Below are 20,888 nucleotides of genomic sequence, written 5' to 3' on the forward strand. Positions count from 1 at the left end.
TTCTCTCTGTCCCTTTTTAAAATTCCCACCCTTGACCCTCCCCAGCCCTTACTAAAGTACTTGCTTATGTTTCAATTCCCCAATTTGGCCAAGGATTTGCAGCCTCAACCTTAGTCTGTCTTTTCTCGTCAAATGTTGACTGGCTTGCGTGCATCCCTGGCAATTTCCGATATTTATTTCCCATGAACTATCAAAAAAAAAATCCTTCCACGTTTTATCAGATAAACCGGTTCACCACTATTGCACTGGCAAAGAATAAACGTGCACTACTTGCTTCAGCGATTATTTGGCTGCCGCTAGTAGTGCCATTTAATTGAAAAGAAACGTCAGACTTGAAATTTGATGTTCCGTGTGTTCTGTTGAAGGGTCATTCGGACTCGAAAGGTTAACTGTGTTCCTCTCGGCAGATGCTGCCAGACCTGCTGAGCTTTTCCAGGTATTTTTGTTTTTGTTTTGATGTTCCTGTTGGCTTCCTGATCTGATACTATTGTCCTCTCCCCTGACAATACCGCCAGCGTTTCACCAGGCGTGCTTGAAAGGACCGCCCATACGAGTTTCTTCAGCAAATATTGCGATATGATCTTGTGCCGCCGTCCCTAGTTTCACAGAAGGGTTCCGAAGCCGTTACAGGAGTGGCGGATCGAGTGCCAGCAGACAGGTAAGCAGGTGCCCCGATTGAAACATGACCGGCGGGGTTGATCAGTTTGTCTGCGTGGGACACGTCAAAACAGTGGGAAGGATGGGTCTCCTGGTTAGGCTGTCTTGTTTCGCCTCACATGGTCAGAATGATCACTTTTTAAATGTATTTTCAGCCAATTGAACGCTGTGGGCAGAGGGGCAAAGGAGCACTCTCCTTCCACTTTCTTCCTCTAGACACTGGCAACGCCCTTGGCACAGGTTCATTGTAGAGTGACAATAATCTCCCACCAACCCGAGGTAAGGTTTCCATGACTCCTCAGAATGAAAGGTTGCCTTTGATGGAGAATCATACATTTGATTCAGTGGGTTCCTTTTTTAAAAAACAGAAGTGAGGAGTTCATGCCTTTCTGCAGAATTAATAACCAGCAGCTTGGAAATATTTCTGGGACTTCAATTTTGTTAATTGTGGTGAAAAACGGATGTTTCCTGTTGAAACTCTTAACGCAAAGTCTGCAGGGAAAAGTGATTGTTTTTGCAAAAATCTGAAGTCTGGGCTGTCTTGTGATTTTAGTTTACAATACTCATTTCTTATCCAACCCATTTCTGTACACATTGTCTCTGTCTAAATATCAGCATTTTCTGCACTCTCTCTGTCCTGCTGTTGGCAGTTTTTTTTAATTACCTAAGTCATTACGTTTGTAATTCACACCCTCACCTCACCATTCCCCTTGCAACTTTTAGAAGACTCCTGAAGACCCTTCTCTCTAATTAGCTTTTCTATCCCCCTCCTTTCCCATTTCTCTCCCCCTGCTGTGCCTTTTCACGCCAGGCTTGTTATGGCAGTGAAAAATGTTGTGCTGCTGGGAGTTTTACCTCATGCAAAAGAATGTGGACTATTGGTGAAAGGCAATAATCATCCATAAGATTGAGGCCTTCATGCAACAGCACAGAACTGTTTAGAATTTAGTCTTTAACAGCACATTGTAATGGCGGCTTGCGTGTGTAATGTGAATGTCATACTTATGCAGTGGATCGGTGCCCACCAAAGTGGAAGCACATATTTGTGGTAGAGATCGCTTTACTCTGATATCAAACTTTTATTTTTGCATTTGACTTCAATCATTTGACTTTCTTAATTTCATAATTGCAATAAATTGTGGTTGTCACTCTCGAATTGAGAATGATACTCAAGCCAGTTCTTTTACGTATTTCTCAATGGCTACAAAAAACATGAAGATGTAGATAAAGACAAAAAACTGCGGATGCTGGAAATCCAAAACAAAAACAAAAATACCTGGAAAAACTCAACAGGTCTGGCAGCATCTGCGGAGAGGAGCACAGTTGACGTTTCGAGTCCGAATGATCCTACAACAGAACTAAGAAGAGCTGGATAGAGGGCCAGTGATAGTTGGAGATAACCAAAATATGTCACAGGCAAAAGGACAAAGAGGTGTTGAAGGTGGTGATATTAGCTAAAGAAAGGTGCTAATTAAGGGTAGAAAGCAGGACGAGCAAGGTACAGATAGCCCTAGTGGGGGTGGGGTAGGGGGAAGGGATCGAAATAGGCTAAAAGGTAGAGATAAAACAATGGATGGAAATACACTTAAAAATAATGGAAGTAGGTGGGAAAAGAAAAATCTATATACATTATTGGAAAAAACAAAAAGGAGGGGGAAAATCGGAAAGGGAGTGGGGATGGAGGAGAGAGTTCATGATCTAAAATTGTTGAACTCAATATTCAGTCTGGAAGGCTATAAAGTGCCTAGTCGGAAGATGAGGTGCTGTTCCTCCAGTTTGCGTTGAGCTTCACTGGAACAAAGCAGCAAGCCAAGGATGGACAGGTGGGCATGAGAGCAGGGTGGAGTGTTGAAATGGCAAGCAACAGGGAGGTCTGGGTAATGCTTGCGGACAGACAGAAGGTGTTCTGCAAAGCAGTCACCCAGTCTGCGTTTGCTCTCTCCAATGTAGAGGAAACCGCATTGGGAGCAACAAATGCAGTAGACTAAGTTGAGGGCAGTGCAAGTGAAATGCTGCTTCATTTGAAAGGAGTGTTTGGGCCCTTGGTCGGTGAGGAGAGGGGAAGTAAAGGGGCAGGTGTTGCACCTTCTGCGGTTGCATGGAAAGGTGCCATGGGAGGGGGTTGAGGTGTAGGGGGTGATGGAGGAGTGAGCCAGGGTGTCCCGGAAGGAACAATCCCTACAGAATGCCTCCAGGAGCGTGAAGGGAAGATGTGTTTGGTGGTGGCATCATGCTGGAGTTGGTGGAAATAGCGGAGGATGATCCTTTGAATGCGGAGGCTGGTGGGGTGATGAGTGAGGACAAGGGAGACCCTATCATGTTTCTGGGAGGGAGATGAAAGTGTAAGGGCGGATGCGCGGGAGATGGGCCGGACATGTTTGAGGGCCCTGTCAACCACCATGGGTGGAAAACATCGGTTAAGGAAGAAGGAGGACGTGTCAGAGGAACTGTTTTTGAAAGTGGCATCATCAGAACAGATGCGATGGAGGCGAAGGAACTGAGAGAATGAGATGGAGCCCTTATAGGAAGCGGGGTGTGAGGAGCTGTAGTTGAGGTAGCTGTGGGAGTCGGTAGGCTTGTAATGGATATTGGTGGACAGTCTATCACCAGAAATTGAGACAGAGAGGTCAAGGAAGGGAAGGGAAATGTCAGAGATGGACCATATGAAAATGATGGAGGGGTGGAAATTGGAAGCAAAATTAATAAATTTTTCCAGGTCCAGACAAGAGCATGAAGCAGCACCAAAGTAATCATCGATGTACCGGAGAAAGAGTTGTGGGAGGGGGCCAGAGTAGGACTGGAACAAGGAATGTTCCACATACCCCATAAAGAGACAGGCATAGCTGGGGCCCATGCGGGTACCAATAGCCACACCTTTTATTTGGAGGAAGTGAGAGGAGTTGAAGGAGAAATTGTTCAGTGTGAGAAGAAGTTCAGCCAGACGGAGGAGAGTAGTGGTGGATGGGGGTTGTTCGGGCCTCTGTTCGAGGAAGAAGCAGAGAGCCATCAGACCATCCCGGTGGGGGATGGAGGTGTAGAGGGATTGGACGTCCATGGTGAAGAGGAGGCGGTTGGGACCAGGGAACTGGAAATTGTTGATATGACAATTTAACACATTCCTTTAGATAATATCACCACCTTCAACGCCTCCTTGTCCTTTTGTCTGTGACATCTTTTGTTTATCTCCACCTATTACTGGCCCTCTATCCAGCTCTTCTTGTCGCAACCCCCCCCCTCCCTCCAACGCCCCCAAACCAACTTATATTTCACCTCTTTTCTATTTTTACCTAGTTATGTTGAAGGGTCATTCAGACTTGAAACGTCAACTGTGCTCCTCTCCGCAGATGCTGCCAGACCTGCTGAGTTTTTCCAGGTATCTTTGTTTTTGATGAAGATGTGGATATTGCCAATCTTTGATTGTCATAAAAACCCATCTGATTCACTAATGTCCTTTAGGGAAGGAACTCTGCTATTCTTACATGGGACAGAATTCTCGGTTCGGCTCGTGCTTCCCTTCATCACCGCGTGTCATTTAGATTTTCAGTTCGGCGGGCGCGCAGCCGAGTCAGCCGCACACCCACCGTACTGTCAAAGGCCTGTTATGGCCACTAATTCACTAATTAAACCTATTGAGAAAACCACCTGTCCAAACGTAAGGTTGGCGGGGGGGCAGGCGAAGAGCCCAGGCAGTCTTCCAATTTTTCATGGAACCTCATCCACAGATGGGATGAGGCTTCATGAAGGGTTTATAAATTAAATAAAGTTTTTCATTAAAGTTCATTGACACGTCCCAGCTCACATTTTTGTTTTCTTTATTAAAATTTTTCAAACTTGAAACTTGAAGATTTCTGTGCTCTTTCATGCGTAGCACTCCTGACACAGGGAATCGCCCCACCACCACCACCACCACCACCACACACACACACACACACACCCCCCCCCCCCCCCCCCCCCCCCCCCACCCCGCCACCCGGGTGTGCGTCATGCTGGGCTGGCCTTAATTGGCCTGCCCACGTAAAATTGGCGTCACAGACTCGATCGGGGCGCCAATCAGGTCCGTACCTGCCCCCACACAACCTGCCCCTGCACAACCCACCCCCCACACAACCCTCCCAACGGGGTGGAAAATTCTCCCCATGTCCTAGCCTACGTCTGACTTCGGACCCATAGCAATGTGATTGATTCTTAACTGTGCTCTGAAACAGCCTGAGAAGCCACTCAGTTCAAGAGTGATTAGGGATGGGCAACAAATGCTGGCCATGCCAGCCACACCCACATGCCAGGAAAGAATAAAAACAATTCAATATCCATCATTGGTATCATCCACATTCTTAAATATGCTTTCCTGCTTCTACAGGCTGTATTATGTGATAGTGTTCACTTCACTGAAAATTCAGTATATTAGTTTTTCCGAACAGCCCATTTTCTGTTTGTATCATTGTGAGTGAGTCCTAATCCCCTATTCCTCTGTACAGGTAGTGACTGAATTAGCACAGACTCCACTGATGGTAATAACTTTCCTATATTTTACCAAATGGTATCTGCTTATGTAAGAGCCCAAATAATATGTAATGGTATTACAGATGAACACAAATCTGGTCACATCACATCCCCATCACAAACACTTAAAGCTGTTAAAGAGTAGGATACCTAAAATGAATTTTATTTCTCTCTTCCTTATCCAGGGATATTAAGGTGCCCACTGTAATTTTTGTGATGGGGAATTTTCCCCCTGTCGGGGGAGTTGTGCAGGGGTGGGCACGAACCTGATCGGCGCCACCATTTTACATGGGTGGGACAATTATGGCCCACCCAGCGTGCTGTGCGCCCAGGAGCGCTATGCGCTCCCTGTGCGAATGGGGGGATTCCCTGAGTTGGGGCCTGAGCCCTGAGCATGTGCTTGAAAGAGCGCAGAAATTTCCCTGAGGGACAGGAGTGCCTCAGGGAGGTTAGTTTTAAAAAGCTGAATAAAGAAAAGAAAAAGTTTTAAAACATGTCCCCTCATGTGAAAGTGTCAAATGAGCTGGGACATGTCAATGAATTTAAAAAAAAATTTTATTCAATTTATAAACACCGCCCGTGGATGAGGTTCCATGAAAAATGCGAAGGCCGCCTGGGTCCTTTCCTTAAGGTTGGATGGGCAGTTCAGTTTATTGGCTTAGTCAGTTTTTAAATGGCCTGAATAGGCCTTTGACAGTTCGGCGGGCATGCAGCCGGCACCCGCTGCCGACCCAAAAATTCTGCCCATGGAGATTGCCTAATTTAGCACAGGTCGCAAATTTAATTTATGAAACTAGCAGCAAATAAAGGTGTTAGCTGTGGCTCTGTTGGTAATATTCTTTGGTAAGATTTTAGAGTCCATTATTAAGGATGAGATTTCAGAATACTTGGAAGTGCGTGGTAAAATAGGGCAAAGTCAGCATGGTTTCATCAAGGGGAGGTTATGCCTCACAAACCTGTTAGAATTCTTTGAGGAGTTAATGAGTAGCTTAGACAAGGAGAGCCAATGGATGGTATCTACTTGGATTTCCAGAAGGCCTTTGACAAGGTGCTGCACAGGAGGCTGCTCAGTAAGATAAGAGCCCATGGTGTTAGAGGCAAGGTACTAGCATGGATAGAAGATTGGCTGTCTGGCAGGAGGCAGAGAGTGGGGATAAGGGTGTCCTTCTCAGGATAGTGGCTGGTGACTAGTGGAGTTCCACAGGGGTCAGTGTTGGGACCACAACTTTTCACTTTATACATTAATGATCTAGATGAATGATCCTGGCTAAGTTTGCAGATGATACAAAGATAGGTGGAGGGACAGGTAGTATTGAGGAGGCGGGGAGGCTGCAGAAGGGTTTGGACAGGTAAGGAGAATGAGCAAAGAAGTAGCAGATGGAATACAACGTGGGGAAGTGTGAGGTCATGCACTTTGGTAGGAAGAATAGAGGCATAGACTATTTTCTAAATGGGGAGAGAATTCAGAAATCTGGAGTGCAAAGAGACTTGGGAGTCCTAGTCCAGGATTCTCTTAAGGTTAACTTGAAGGTTGATTCGGTAGGTAGGAAGGCAAATGCAATGTTGGCATTTATTTTGAGAGGACTAGAATATAAAAGCAGGGATGTGCTGCTGAGGCTTTATAAGGCTCTGGTCAGATCACATTTAGAATATTGTGAGCAATTTTGGGCCCCGTATCTCAGGAAGGATGTTCTGGCCCTGGAGAGGGTCCAGAGGAGGCTTATGAGAACAATCCCAGGAATGAAAGGCTTAACATATGAGGAATGTTTGAGGACTCTGGGTACAAACTCGATGGAGTTTAGAAGGATGAGGGGGGATCTGATTGAAACTTACAGGTTACTGAAAGGCCTGGATAGAGTGCACGTGGGGAAGATGTTTCCATTAGTAGGAGAGACTAGGATCTGAGGGCACAGCCTCAGAGTAAAGGGAAGATCTTTTAGAACAGAGATGAGGAGAAATTTCTTTAACCAGAGAGTGGTGAATTTGTGGAATTCATTGCCACAGAAGGCTGTGGAGGCCAGGTCATTGAGTGTATTTAAGACCAAGATAGAAAGGTTTTTGATTGGTAAGGGGATCAAATGTTACGGGGAGAAGGTGGGAGAATGGGGTTGAGAAACTTGTCAGCCATGATTGAATGGCGGAGCAGACTCAATGGGCTGAATGGCCTAATTTCTGCTCCTATGTCTTATGGTTTTACCGTTGCGTTAGAAGTTGGTAGGTTCAAGATGCATTCTGTAACTTGAGCACAAAAATCAAAGCTGACACACCAGTGCAGTATTGAAGGAATGCTGCACTGTCAGAGATGCTGTCTTTTGGATGAGATGTTAACCGAGGCACTGTCTGGTCTCTCAGGTGGATGTAAACATTCCCGTGACGTTACCTCAGTATCCTGGCCAATATGTGCTCCTCAATCAACCTCAAAAAACTGATTATCTGATGATTATCACAGTGATGTTTGTGAGAGCTTGCTGAGCTTTAATTGGCTGTGGCGTTTCCTCCTTTACAACAATGACTGCACTTCAAAAAGCATTTCATTGGCTATAAGGTGCTTTGGGATGCCCAGTGGTCATGAAAGGCACGATATAGATGTAAGTGTTTTTTCAAGGCCCACTGGGTCATGGAATTTATTCAACGGCTTGCATCGATAAAATTGTGGTTCCAGGTACCAACCAAAGGTAAATCCTTTGAGTATGTCTTTTACATTGGTTCTATGTAGCTGCATTCACACTGCTATGTTCATTGATAGAGTGTAATTTATGATGTATATCAGTGCAGTATAATAATAATTGCAGTATAAATCAGAAATTATTCAAGTGTCCTGAAGCCACGATTTATTAGACCCACCACCCTCCCTTCTCCAAGAAACCATCTCCCATTAGTGCAATATAAATTCAACCTATTTTGCTCAAATCTGGCAATGATCGAAAAGCATGGTTATTTAAAAGAATGAGTAGGATTACCAGCTCTGTTTTGAGGCAGTCCTGGAGGGTCACCGTGTGATGTTCTAAGCATATGACCTTGACTGTGTGACATCTGTAAATGTCATCACATCTCTCTCCTTAGTCTCTGGCTTGGACTCAGGTTCTGTGTGAAGGTGGTAACTCTGAACGAGGAATCTCACGATCTATATTTGAACTTTGCATGTCAAAACCATCTAGCTCAGACCAACCTGAATCAAATGATCCGAGAAGCCTCTCAGTTCAAGGGTGATTAGGGATGGGCAACAAATGGTGGCTTTAGGCCCATTGATGAATTTGCATGATATACTGCGCGAAATGATCTGATCAGGCTACTATGCAAGCTTGGTGCTGAAATGGGGTGCATCAAACACATCCTGTGGCTGCTCAGATCAAATCATTTCATGCTGTATATCACGAACATTCATGAACTGACCTAAGGCTGTCACTTTCAGCCCTGAAAAATGTCCAGTCTACCTCAGTTTACCCTGGAAGGACAAGGTACCTCAAAAATTTGAGCGATGGGTACTATACAGTAGCAACATGTGGTATTCACCACTAACAGGATGCTGCCATCAAGTCAAAAAGACATTCTGCCTTTCACACAAATGAGAAATGTGGTGTATGAATTTCGGTGCCAGAGCGATGCTAGGTATGTAGGCCGTATGTCCCAAAGACTAATGGTTTGTATCAAACAGCATGTCCCAGGTACTGTTTGCAACAGGCAAGGTACAGATCATACCCAACCAGCCCGTGCTTGCAAAACTCAAAACACAGTGTCCAACATTCGATGTGATTCTGTGATTGAACAACATTTGCTAAATAATTCTCACTGTGCTAAGAATTATGCTGACAACCAATTTAAGATTGTCAGTTGGGCTTGCAATGTGGTGCATGTGCATGTACTGGAACCTACCTATATTAATATTACTTCACCTACAGTATAAATTGTTGTTTCCCCCTTGTATTGGTATTCTTGTGAGTGTCCTGATGAGTGCAAGATGAAAAGATTCAACATGTCTCTTCTTTCCACAATACTCAAGTTCTCGCTTGATTCCTGACCACCTAACCAGTTTCTTTCTTTTTCTCCTTGATCTTGGTCCCTACTCATCATTTCCTCATGAGCTCTCCACCATCATATTGTTCCCAGCACAGGAGTGCTCCTGGTTCTTCCTTTAACATTGAAAAACAATAGGGGCATTAGGCAGGAAGGTTAAAGCACAACAATTGCCTAGACTTGTCTAGGTGATCTTTGCCCCCTTCCGGTAGACTTCCCGGTGATTCGGGAAAGTTGGCAACTCTAGCTAGAGAAGAGGGAAGACGAAATGAGGAATCTTATTGTTAAAAGGAGATTTCTGAGTAGAATACCCCGGACAGGAAATGAAAGTAATCCCCAATACAATTAAATGCTCTTTTAGTCAATCTTTTGTTGTGTGCATGAACAATAAAAGACTTTGTAAAATAAAAGCAAAATACTGCAGATGCTGGAAACCTGAAATAAAAATAGAAAATGCTGGTAAAACTCAGCAGGTCTGGCAGCATCTGTGGAGAAAGGAGCATGTTCTCTCTCCACAGATGCTGCCAGACCTGCTGAGTTTTACCAGCATTTTCTTATATCATTATAAAAGACCTTGTAAATCTGATTTAATAGCTGTTTTAATGAAAAGCTGCACTAATTGTCTGTGAAACTAATGAACTCAGCTTCAGTTAAAGGTCTCCTTATATTGTATCACAAAATTTGCATTAAAAACTGGAAATAAAACTAAAAAGGAAATGCATCAGACAATTCAAATGGGTTATTGTAGTTTGCAATCATTGGGATGATGAAATCCTAACTTGGCCAATAATGTAAAATAGACTGCTGATGTCCTAAAGGGCAAAAAGTTAAGAGAAAAGAATTGGATCACAACTACAATTTTAATTTAATTAATAACTGTTTTGTGCATTGCTCAATAATCATAACAAAATCGCAAACCAATCCTAATGAAATCAGATTGCCCTTTATGTCAGAAACTTGAGATTTTACAAATAAGAGGTAATATCTATTAAATAGTTGTATTAAGTTTGGAAAATTCCTTAAGCAATCTACCCAACTTCAGAATTGGTTATCCCCACCATGCCCAGTAAAATCAAGGCAACTCCAAAGTTGGACTAAACTAACCCCCATAAGAGGCAGGCCGAATTGTACTGATGTAGGCATATCCCTTACATGGTTCAATTAAGTATTTAAACGGTGGCATTTATATGCACTTCAGTGCCTGTAATGTAGGAATGATGTATTGATTTGTAATTTCAGTATAGTTTTCATTCATTGTTCCATCTAATTAATATCCTGTTCATCACTTCCCTGTAACCCCCTGATTTTGTTTGGTTTTTTTTGTTAATATGATTGCTACATGTTTCCATATTTTTAAATTGATTACTTAGCTTATAAATGAATTTTTTGATGTCCATTACATTGCAATTCAGCCATTGAGTTGTGAACGTGTTTCTTTAATGAACTACTATTATTCTTAGTGTGAATCAGTAAACCAAGCCTAACATGAACTTAGGTGTGATTTCCTTCTGTGTTTGATTGCTGCTCTGTGAAGGCGCTATAACTTGAGATAGAAAGAAGTGTGACTTTTTAGAGATCGGAATGTTCATACCTGGAGTGAGCTAGAATCTAATTCTTCATTCTATCCCAGCCATCCTGACCTTGGCTTTAACAGTTAAACTAAGGTGCTGAAGCAGTTCACACCTGGGTTCTCACAAACACTCTTACAGTTCAATTAACCGTCTTAACTTTCGCAAAGCCACAGGTTTGTGCATCTCTTTCAGAAATAATTGCTGCTGGGTGCAGATTAAGGTTCACTTTATTTTAGCTCATTTGTAATTCAGCGTAAATTTAAACAGAAGCAAAGTACTGTGGATGCTGGAAATCTGAAATAAAAACAGAACATGCTGAAAATACTCAGCAGGTCAGGCAACATCTATGGAGAGAGAAACAGAATTAACGTTTCAGGCCTGTGACCTTTCATTAGAACCTTCATCAGGTTAGTCCCTTGGTATAGTTGTTTCAAACATCTTCCAATACTGTATTTATCCACAACTTTCAATATTTCTTACTAAAGAAAACTTCTGTGACAAGCAAAGTCAAATTTCTGACCATCTCGTAGGCTGGACTGCCTCCTTGTGGTTTATGTTTGAAACAATTCTCTAAGCAAGCGGTGGGTAGCCAATTGAAGCAATTAAGGTCCTTCTGCCACACCAACTGGAATTTTCCAGTCAATAGGTGGCTGAACAGGGGCCCAGTGGTGAAAAATAATTTAAAGCTTCCCCACCACCATCCCCATCAGCACTGTCAATGCAGAACGCTGTGACCATTTTTATTTTCAAAACTTTTAAAAGTGCTGAGAAGGGCACACTGCCATTCTTACCATGGTGGAGCGTCTCCTATCAGCCTTAATTGGCTGACAGGCATGCTCTCTGACCTTTACTTGGTCATTCCTTGGAAAATCTAATTGGGTGACTATTTCTGACACAGTGCGAGGTCATGACCTGCATTGGTCCCAGCATTGGAATCCTGACCCCAAAACAAAATTGCTGCCCGGAATTTCAGTGTTGATGACCTTTAATCAGAACTAGAAAGAGGCATGTAACAGGTTTGAAGCAAAATAGAGGTGGGCGGGGGAATGGGGGTATGATAGTGGGAAGAATACAAAGGAAGGATTGTGAAAGGGTGGAAAGCCCATCCTTTGTTTCTTCACATATCCCATTACCATTTCCTTTTGTCTCGCACCATAATTCCTCTTGTTATTTAACCTCTCCTGCCTTCCATCCTTTCAGAATCCTTCCTTTGTATTCTTCCCACTATCATACCCCATTACCCCGCCCACCTCTACTTTGCTTAAAACCTGTTACATGCCTATTTCTAGTTCTGATTAAAGGCCATCAACACTGAAATTCCGGGCAGCAATTTTGTTTTGGGGTCAGGACTGCAATGCTAGGACCAATGCAGGTCATGACCTCGCACTGTGTCAGAAATAGTCACCCAATTAGATTTTCCAAGGAATGACCAATTAAAGGCCAGAGAGCATGCCTGTCAGCCAACTAAGGCTGATAGGAGACGCTCCACCATGGTAAGAATGGCAGTGTGCCCTTCTCAGCACTTTTAAAAGTTTTGAAAATAAAAATGGTCACAGCGTTCTGCATTGACAGTGCTGGTGGTAAAGCGGAATTGTCACCAACAGCTGCCGTCTGGAAAAGTGGGGACAATGGTTCTGATCGGAACCTGTTTAAATCAATGTTGAGCCCAGAGAGCTGTAAGGTGCCATATGGAAAGATGATGTGTTGTTCCTTGAGTTTACATTGTGTTTCACTGGAACAGTGTAGCAGACCAAGGACAAAGCAGTGAGAGTGGGAGTCAGAAGGATGATAGGTGATCAGAAGCTCAGTTCAGACTTGTGGACTGAACAAAGGTGTTCCACAAAACAATCACTCAATCTGCGTTTGCCCTCCCAATGTAGAGGAGACTATATTATGAGCAGCGAAAACTGTAGACTAAATTGAAAGAAGTACAAGTCAACCACTGTTTGAGGCCTTGGACAGTGGGAAAGGGGAAGGCAAAAGAGCAGATGTTGCTCCTCACGGGTTTGTAGGCAAAAGTGCCATGGAAAGGAGCAGGGTTGTTGGGGATGATTGACCAGAGTTGTTGTGGAGGGAATGGTCCTATTATTATCCTGAAAAAGGAAGGAGGGGAGGGGAATAGTGTTTGATAGAGACTTCACGCTGGAAAGCTTGATTCATTGAATGCCCAGATTGTTAATTGATTTCAAATCCACCAGCTGCTGCGGTGGTGGCATTTGAAGTCATTTCACCAGAGAATTAGCCTAGGTCTCAGAATTGCTAGCTCAGTGACATTACCAGTATGCCACAATCTCCCCAGTGGGGACTGTTGGGAAGACTAGGTCAAGGAGAACCCTATTGAGGGTCTGGAAGGGAGGAAAATGGTGAAGGCAGAATAGCGGGAAATGGAATGAACATATTTGAGGCTCCTGTCAACCACTGTGAAGGGGAACCTGTGGTTAAGGTAAGTTGAAGGCATATCAGAAGCACTGGTAGCATCATCAGAACAGATGCGATGGTGATGGAGAAACTCGGAGAATAGATTCCTTATAGGAAGCAGGGTGGGAGAAAGTAGTCAAGATAGCTGTAAGAATCAGTAGGCTTATAGTGTATATTGGTTAAGAGCCCAGAAATGGAGGAAGGGAAGTGTCGTAGATCGGTCATGCAAAGTTGAGGGAAGGGTGAAAATTGGAAGCAAAGTTGCTGAGATTTTGCAGTTTGTGGTGAGAACAGGAAATGGCATTGACACAGCCATCCAAGAACTGAAAAGAGATGAAGAAATGGGCACACAGAGGACGGAACAAAGAATATTTCACATATCCCACAAAAAAATACAGACATAGCTTGGACCCATGTGTGTTCCCATATCAAAATCTTTTATTTAGAGGAAGTGAGTGGAGCCAAAGGAGAAGTTGTTCATTGTGAGAGCATTCAGCCAAGTGGAGGAGGTAGTGGATGGAGGCTGGTTGGGTCCCTCTTCAGCGAACCCTCAGGTTATCCTGGTGGGTGATGGAGGTGTAGAGGGATTGGATACTCTTGATGAAAAGGAGGTGGTTAGGGATGGAAAAGTGGAAAGTGGAGGGCTTCAGAAGAGTGGTGGATGTAGGAGGGGAGAGACTGGGTGAGGGAGAAAAATTGGAGATGCAATAGGAAGAAATCAGTTCAGTGGGGCAGGTACAGACTGAGACAATATATCTACCAAGGCGGTCCTGTTTGTGAATCTTGGGAAGGATGTAGAAGTGAATAATGCAGCCTTGGGGAACTATGGGCGGGGTTTTCCGCACCCACCCCCGGGATCATTCGGTCCCACCGCAAGTCAATGGACTTCTGGCTGGGGCACTGCTTCACCCACGGCACGTCCCACCCGTGACGGGGCCAGAAAATCCCAGCCTATGAGGTTGGAGGCCATGAAAGGAAAATCTCCAGAGATGATAATGACAGTAACAATCTTGAAATTGATATCTTGATGATCACAGGGCTACTTTCGTGCCAAACAGCATAAACAGCAAGTGATAGACAGAGCTAAGCGATCCCACAACCAACGGATCAGGTCTAAACTCTGCACTCCTGCCACATCCAGTCATAAATGGTGGTGGACAATTAAACAACTCACTGGAGGAGGAGGCTCCACAAATATCCCCATCCTCAATGATGGAGGAGCCCAGCACATCAGTGCAAAAGATAAGGCTGAAGCATTTGCTACAATCTTCAGCCAGAAGTGCCGAGTGGATGATCCATCTCGGCCTCCTCCGGAGGTCCCCAGCATCACAGATGCCAGTCTTCAGCCAATTCGATTCACTCCACGTGATATCAAGAAATGGCTGAAGGCACCGAATACTGCAAAGGCTATGGGCCCTGGCAATATCCTGGCAATAATACTTGTGCTCCAGAATTTGCCGCATCCCTAGCCAAGCTGTTCCATTACAGTTACAGCACTGGCATCTACCTGGCTATGTGGAAACTTGCCCAGGTATGTCATGTACACAAAAAGCAGGACAAATCCAATCCAGCCAATTACCAGCCCATCAGTCTGCCTTCGATCATCAGTAAAGTAGTGGAAGGATTCAACAGTGCTATCAAGCAGTACTTACTTAGCGATAGTCTGCTCACTGATGCCCAGTTTGGGTTCTGCCAGAGCCCCTCAGCTCCTGATCTCATTACAGCCTTGGTTCTAACATGCACAAAAGAGCTGAACTCCCGAGGTGAGGTGAGAGTGACTGTGCTTGACGTCAAGGCTGCATTTGACCGAGTGTGGCATCAAGGAGCCCTAGCAAAACAGAAGTCAATGGGAATCAGGGGAAAACTCTCCACTGGTTGGAGTCATACCTAGCACAAATGAAGATAGCTGTGGTTGTTGGAGGTCAGTCATCTCAGCTCCAGGACATCACTGCAAGAGTCCCTCAGGGTAATGTCCTCAGGTCAACCATCTTCAGTTGCTTCATCAATGACTTTCCTTCCATCATAAGATCAGAAGTGGGGATCTTCGCTGATGATTGCACATTGTTCAGCACCATATGTGACTCCTCAAGTTACTGAAGCAGTCCATGTCCAAATGCAACAAGATCTGAACAATATCCAGGCTTGAGCTGACAAGTGGCAAGTAACATTCACACCACACAAGTGTCAGACAATGACCATCTCCAACAAGAAAGAATCCAATCCCCGCCCCTTGATGTTCAATGGCATTACCATCACTGCATCACCCACTATCAACCATCTACAAGATACACTGCAGGAATTCACCAAGGCCCCTCCGACAGCACCTTCCAAACCCACGACCCCTACCATCTAGAAGGACAAGGGTAGCAGATAGATGGGAACACCACCACCTGGGAGTTCCTCTCCAAACCACTCATCATCTTGACTTGGAAATATATCACTGTTCCTTCACTGTCGCTGGGTCAAAATCCTGGAATTCCCTTCCTAACAGCACTGTGGGTGTACCTACAGCACATGGACTGCAGCAGCTCACGAAGGCAGCTCACCACCAGCTTCTCAAGGGCAACTAGTGATGGGCAATAAATGCTGGCCCAGCCAGCGACGTCCACATCCCATGAATGAATACAAAATAAGCGAAGGGATCACGGTCCAAGCATAGTAGGAAGAGGTCTCTGAGGATTGGCATTCAGCTTCGCTATGCAGAAATCTGTTCACCAAACAAGAGCGGGATCACCCTTGTCTGCAGATTTAATGGCATTGTTAGGGTTGGATCTGAAAGAACAAAGTGCTGCAAGTTCAGAGGGAACTGAGTGAGTGAGGGGAACAGAGGAATTGAAACAGCCAAGACCATTGAAGCAGTTCTGAATGAAAAGAGCTAAAGCAGCCAAAAGGTCAGTTGGAGAAGTTCAGGCAAAACAAGAAATGTGAAGGCAGGAGAAAGGGTCTGCCTATTGTGAGGTGTCCTGCCAAAGAAGTGGGCATGGAGGCGAAGGTGATAGAAGAAGAGCTCAGCACTGTGCCAAACTCAACACAGGGATGAAGCTGCGTCTGATTCAATTTGACCTGTTTAGTTTGTAGTTAAGATTTTGAATTCATCCATGAGTTCAAATGGCAGCAATTGAAATTTGGTAAACTGAACTTGCAACACCATCCACCTCAGGCACTGTATGCATCTGAGATCTCATTTGAAGACTCCTTATTTCTGTAATCTCCTCCTGCCTACAAGCCTGTCAGATATTTGCACTCCTCCAATTCTGGCCTTAATCTCTCCAGCTGCTAAGGCCCTTAGCTCTGGAATTCATTCCATAAATTCTCCACCTTTCTATATCTCTTTCCTCCTTTAATTGCTCCTTACAATGTTTGACCAAGCTTTTTCTCATCTATCATGATATATCCCTTTGTGCCTCAGTGTCACATTTAATACTCCTGTGAAGCACCTTGGGATGTTTTACTATGTTAAATATAAATACAAGTTGTTGTTGTACAGTGAAAGTAGCTGTGGTAATTTGGCATTCGGCTCATGGATTGTGTTCTTTGTGAGGACAAAAAGCTTGTTGCTACCTAACTCCACACTTTTTTTCTAACTCTACATGAATCCACACAAGTCGTACTAAATTTTTTTTTAAAGGGAGGAAATTACTTTCTAAAAGTGATTATTATTCAGTTTCTTGTCATTTCACTTTTATTCAGCTGGCCGAAGTGAATTGGTGAAACCTGCTGCATGAATGGAAGAGACCTTGGTGGCTATTTCCACTGTAACTCTGTCTTCAAAAAGCACTGTGATTGATGGACTAAGTACTGTGTACAGTATCAGAAACGAGTTAATATAAGGCAGCATTGGATTAAGGATCTTCAACAGGTTCTTGATTTATTACACCCCACTCTGTGTTTCTTTGAAATCATTTGTTGCTAGTGTGCATGCTTTCAGGCCTTCCTTTTTTCTGTCATACAGAAACGCCTCCAGCATGTGTGGATGACGTTAAATCTTTTTGTATTTGTTCTTGGGATGCACGTTACACTGTCAAGGCCCCATTTGTTAGCTTGTTTATTGTGCGTGAGTGGACTGAATTTTCACATCCTGACAAATACGTGCCAAGGAACCAGACAACTCCTTAAAATCCTCGCTCAGCTCCTCACTAGGAGCTGCCTGAAGTTTTACCACCTGGTTTTAGGTCTCGGAATGAATGATTCCTGAGTCAGATTGTCAAACTAGCTTACTTTAACCAGTTCTGGCTGAATTTGAGGCTACTTTCAAAACCCCTGACCCGTAAGCTACTGAGTGAATGAACGTCTTACCAAACCACCAAAGAAGAAGCTGAACAGGAGCTAACGACCATTTATTGCCAACAAAATCAGAACTAAAAGTTAAATGTCACCTGTACAAGCACTAAGTAGATATAAATACAAGCATTTTGGGTCAAGTAGTAATATAAATGGCAACTCAACAGACCACAGTGAACTGACGTTAACCGATGCTCAGTATTAATTATAGCAGCAATCAGAGTCCGTTTATTACAATTAGTGATGTTATTTAAAGTTAAGTCTAAATGATCGGCTGGGTTCTAATGCTATTAACCTATCAAATAGCTCATGATTTTCGTGCTTGATTCGCAAGAGTGTAGGGTGACCAGAGGTGAGAACACAGTGGCATCTCAGGGACAGAAAGGCATCTCAGTTATATACTGCATCTGAAATAGTGGTGGCATAGTGGTATTGTCACTGGGCCGGTATTCTGGGGACCTGAGTTCAAATCCTATGGCAGATGGTGACATTTGAATTCAGTAAAAGCCTGGAATCAAAAGTCTGCCGATGACCATGAAACCATTGTCAATTGTCATAAAAACCCATCTAGTTCACCAGGGAAGGGAATCTGCCATTCTAATCTGGCATTCATGTGACTCCAGACCACAGCAATATGGTTGACTCTTAAATGTCCTCTGAACAAGGGCAATTAGGGGCTGGCCTAGCCAGAAATGCCCACATCCCATGAATGAGTAACTCGAGCAGCATTGGCTGAGTCAACCTCCATCCTCCCTGGGAACACAGACATTCAAGTCTGGAGCACTGAGTTATCTGTTCCACATTGACCTTCATTCAGTTCAGCAACTGAACTCACCTCACCCACAGCAATAATCACAGACACTTTTCTCTAAAGACTCTCTGTCTTTGCAGGTACCTGGTAAATTAATTTAGAAATGTTATGGCTTCCTTACTTAAAAGCCCATGTTAGATCAAAGTCTTTATGATTTGATGGTTGAATTAGCTGCTTTCTAGCCACTTCCCAGCAGTCAGTCGAACATCTGAATTCCATTTATGTGTGCAATTTTCATGCTTACTCCATTTTGGACACCTTTCATGCAATTTACAGGAGATTTCTCCTTTGGAACTCAAAGGCAGCTATGCATTTCTTTAGAATTTTTCCTACATCCTTTATAGGATGTACTGCAGCAAGTTGTCAAGGCTTCTTCAGCAGCACCTCGCAAACATATGACCTCCATCACCCAGAATCCATGATGCTCCTGTAAAATAATAGATAGAACTTGAATTGGCATAATGCCTTTCATGTCCTTAGGGGAATCCAATGAGTTTTGCAGTCAACAATTTACTTTCTGAAGTGTATTCCTCAGTATAATGTTACTGGAGTAATAATCTAGAGGCCTAGATCGATGCTCTGAAGGTATGAGGCTGAATTTTACCAGCTGACTGTGGGCACAAGAAATAAGAACAGGAGTAGACCATATGGCCAATCGAGCCTGCACAGGCATTTAACATGATCATGGCTGATCTTGGGCTTCAACTCCACTTTCCCGTCCACTCTCCATATCCCTTAATTTCCTGAGAACCCAAAGATCTGTCTATCCCAGCCTTAAATATATTCAACAACAGAGCATCCACAACCCTCTAGGGGAGAGAATTCCAAAGATTCACAACCCTGAGTGAAATAATTTCTTCTCATCTCAGTTCTAAATGATTACCCCCACATCCTGAGACTGTGCCCCTGTGTTTTAGATTCCCTGACCAGTGGAAACTATCTCTCAGCATCCACCCTATCGAGCCCCTTAAGAATTTCATATGTTTCAATGAGATTGTCTTTCTTTCTTCTAAACTCCAGAGAATACAAGCCCAATTTACTCAGCCTCTCATTATAGGGTAGGCAGGAGAAGGGGACAAGTGGTAATGTCACTGAACTAGTAATCCAGAGACCCAGACAAATGCCCTGGGGGCATGGGTTCATATCCCATCATGCAACTGTGGAATTAAAATTCAGTTAATAAAAATCTGGAATATAAAGCTAGTCTCACTTATGGTGACGATGAAAACCATTTTCGATTGTCATCAAAACCCATTTGGTTCTCTAATGTCCTTTAGGGAAGGAAATCTGCTGTCCTTACCTGGTCTGGCCTACACGTGACTCCAGACCCACAGCAATGTGGTTGACTCTTAACTGCCCTCCGAAATGGCCTCGCAAACCACTCGATTGTATTAAACTGCTACAAAAATTTGAATAAAAACAAAACCAAATTCACTCCACCCAATAAACCCTTCAAAGTCTTTCTTACTAACATCTGGCGACTTATGCCAAAACTCCTCCATCACCATCCCTGAGTATGATCTATTCCACCAGATAGCAAGAGCACAGAACATGCACTGGGTGGAGAGCCTCAATCCCCATCACTAAGAAAGACCAAGCTGGCCATTCCTGAAGGGCATTGCTGCCAGCATGGCAGCTGGTGAGAGGGCCAACAAGAGGGAAAAACCTACTTGAATTCATCCTCACCAATCTACCTGTTGTAAATGTGTCTGCCCATGACAGTATTGGTAGGAATGACCACCACGCAGTCCTTGTGGAGACAACTGAGGATACCCCCATTGTGTTGTGTGGTATTACCACTGTGCTAAATATGATAGATTCAGCAACAATCTTGCAACTCAAAACACAGCATCCATGTGGTACTGTGGTCAATCAACAGCAGCAGAATTGTACTGAACCACAATCTGTAACCTCATGGTCCTCACTACCATTACTATTAAGCCAGCGGTCCAAACCTGCCTCAAAGCGGAGTGCCAGGAACAACACCGGGCATACCTAAAAATGAAGTGCCAACCTGGTGAGGCTACAGTACATGAATACATGTGCGCTGAACAGTGGGAGCAGCACGGGATAGATTGTGCAAAGTAACCCCACAACCAATGGGTCAGATCAAAACAGAAAAGATGCTGGAAATATTCAGCATCTGTGGAGAGAGGAGAAGAATGAATGTTTCAGGTCCATGCCTTTTTGGGAGAATTGGGAAAAGTTAGAAAATAATAGCATTTCTAACCTTTCATTTGCTTAAAACCTATTACATTTCTTGACATTAGGAGGAATTAATCCAAAATGCAGGGAATTAAAGATCTCCTAGAGTAGTTTGAGTAAAATGTAAATCTTAAGTCTCTTCTTCTTAGGCTTAATATCAATTTGTTTTTGATTACACTCCAGTGAAATACCTCGGAACATCTCCCCGCTTCTAAAGGTACAATTTAAATGCAATCTGGTGTTGTTGACTGTAAGCCTTCTTTCATGTGGAAATAGTCCAATGTGCTTCACTGGGCAGGTGCAGATAATGAGCAGTAGCGGGGTTCAGCAGAAATAGTTAAAATCATGGTTGAGCGAAAGTTTCTTCAGGAAGATTAGTAAGCAAGGAAGGTCAGTATCCAATTTTGGGAAAGAGGTTCCAGGCAAATAGG

The 20,888-nt window shown here is 43.8% G+C and overlaps 1 protein-coding gene across 2 annotated transcripts in view; it reads left to right on the forward strand.

Moving 5' to 3' along the window:
- The first annotated feature begins 285 nt into the window (after positions 1 to 285).
- Positions 286 to 20,888, forward strand: part of LOC121275323 (phospholipid scramblase 1-like) — an 83,214-nt gene continuing 62,611 nt past the window's right edge. Inside the window, exons 1-2 of one of the 2 annotated variants that reach the window (XM_041182816.1) lie at positions 286 to 658; positions 813 to 936. The gene's annotated coding sequence lies outside the window, so the exon portion shown is untranslated. The remainder of the gene's footprint in view (positions 659 to 812; positions 937 to 20,888) is intronic. The other variant, XM_041182815.1, reaches the window with a different exon arrangement.

Source organism: Carcharodon carcharias, chromosome 2 (assembly GCF_017639515.1).
Source record: "Carcharodon carcharias isolate sCarCar2 chromosome 2, sCarCar2.pri, whole genome shotgun sequence".
NCBI classification, from domain to species: Eukaryota; Metazoa; Chordata; class Chondrichthyes; order Lamniformes; family Lamnidae; genus Carcharodon; species Carcharodon carcharias.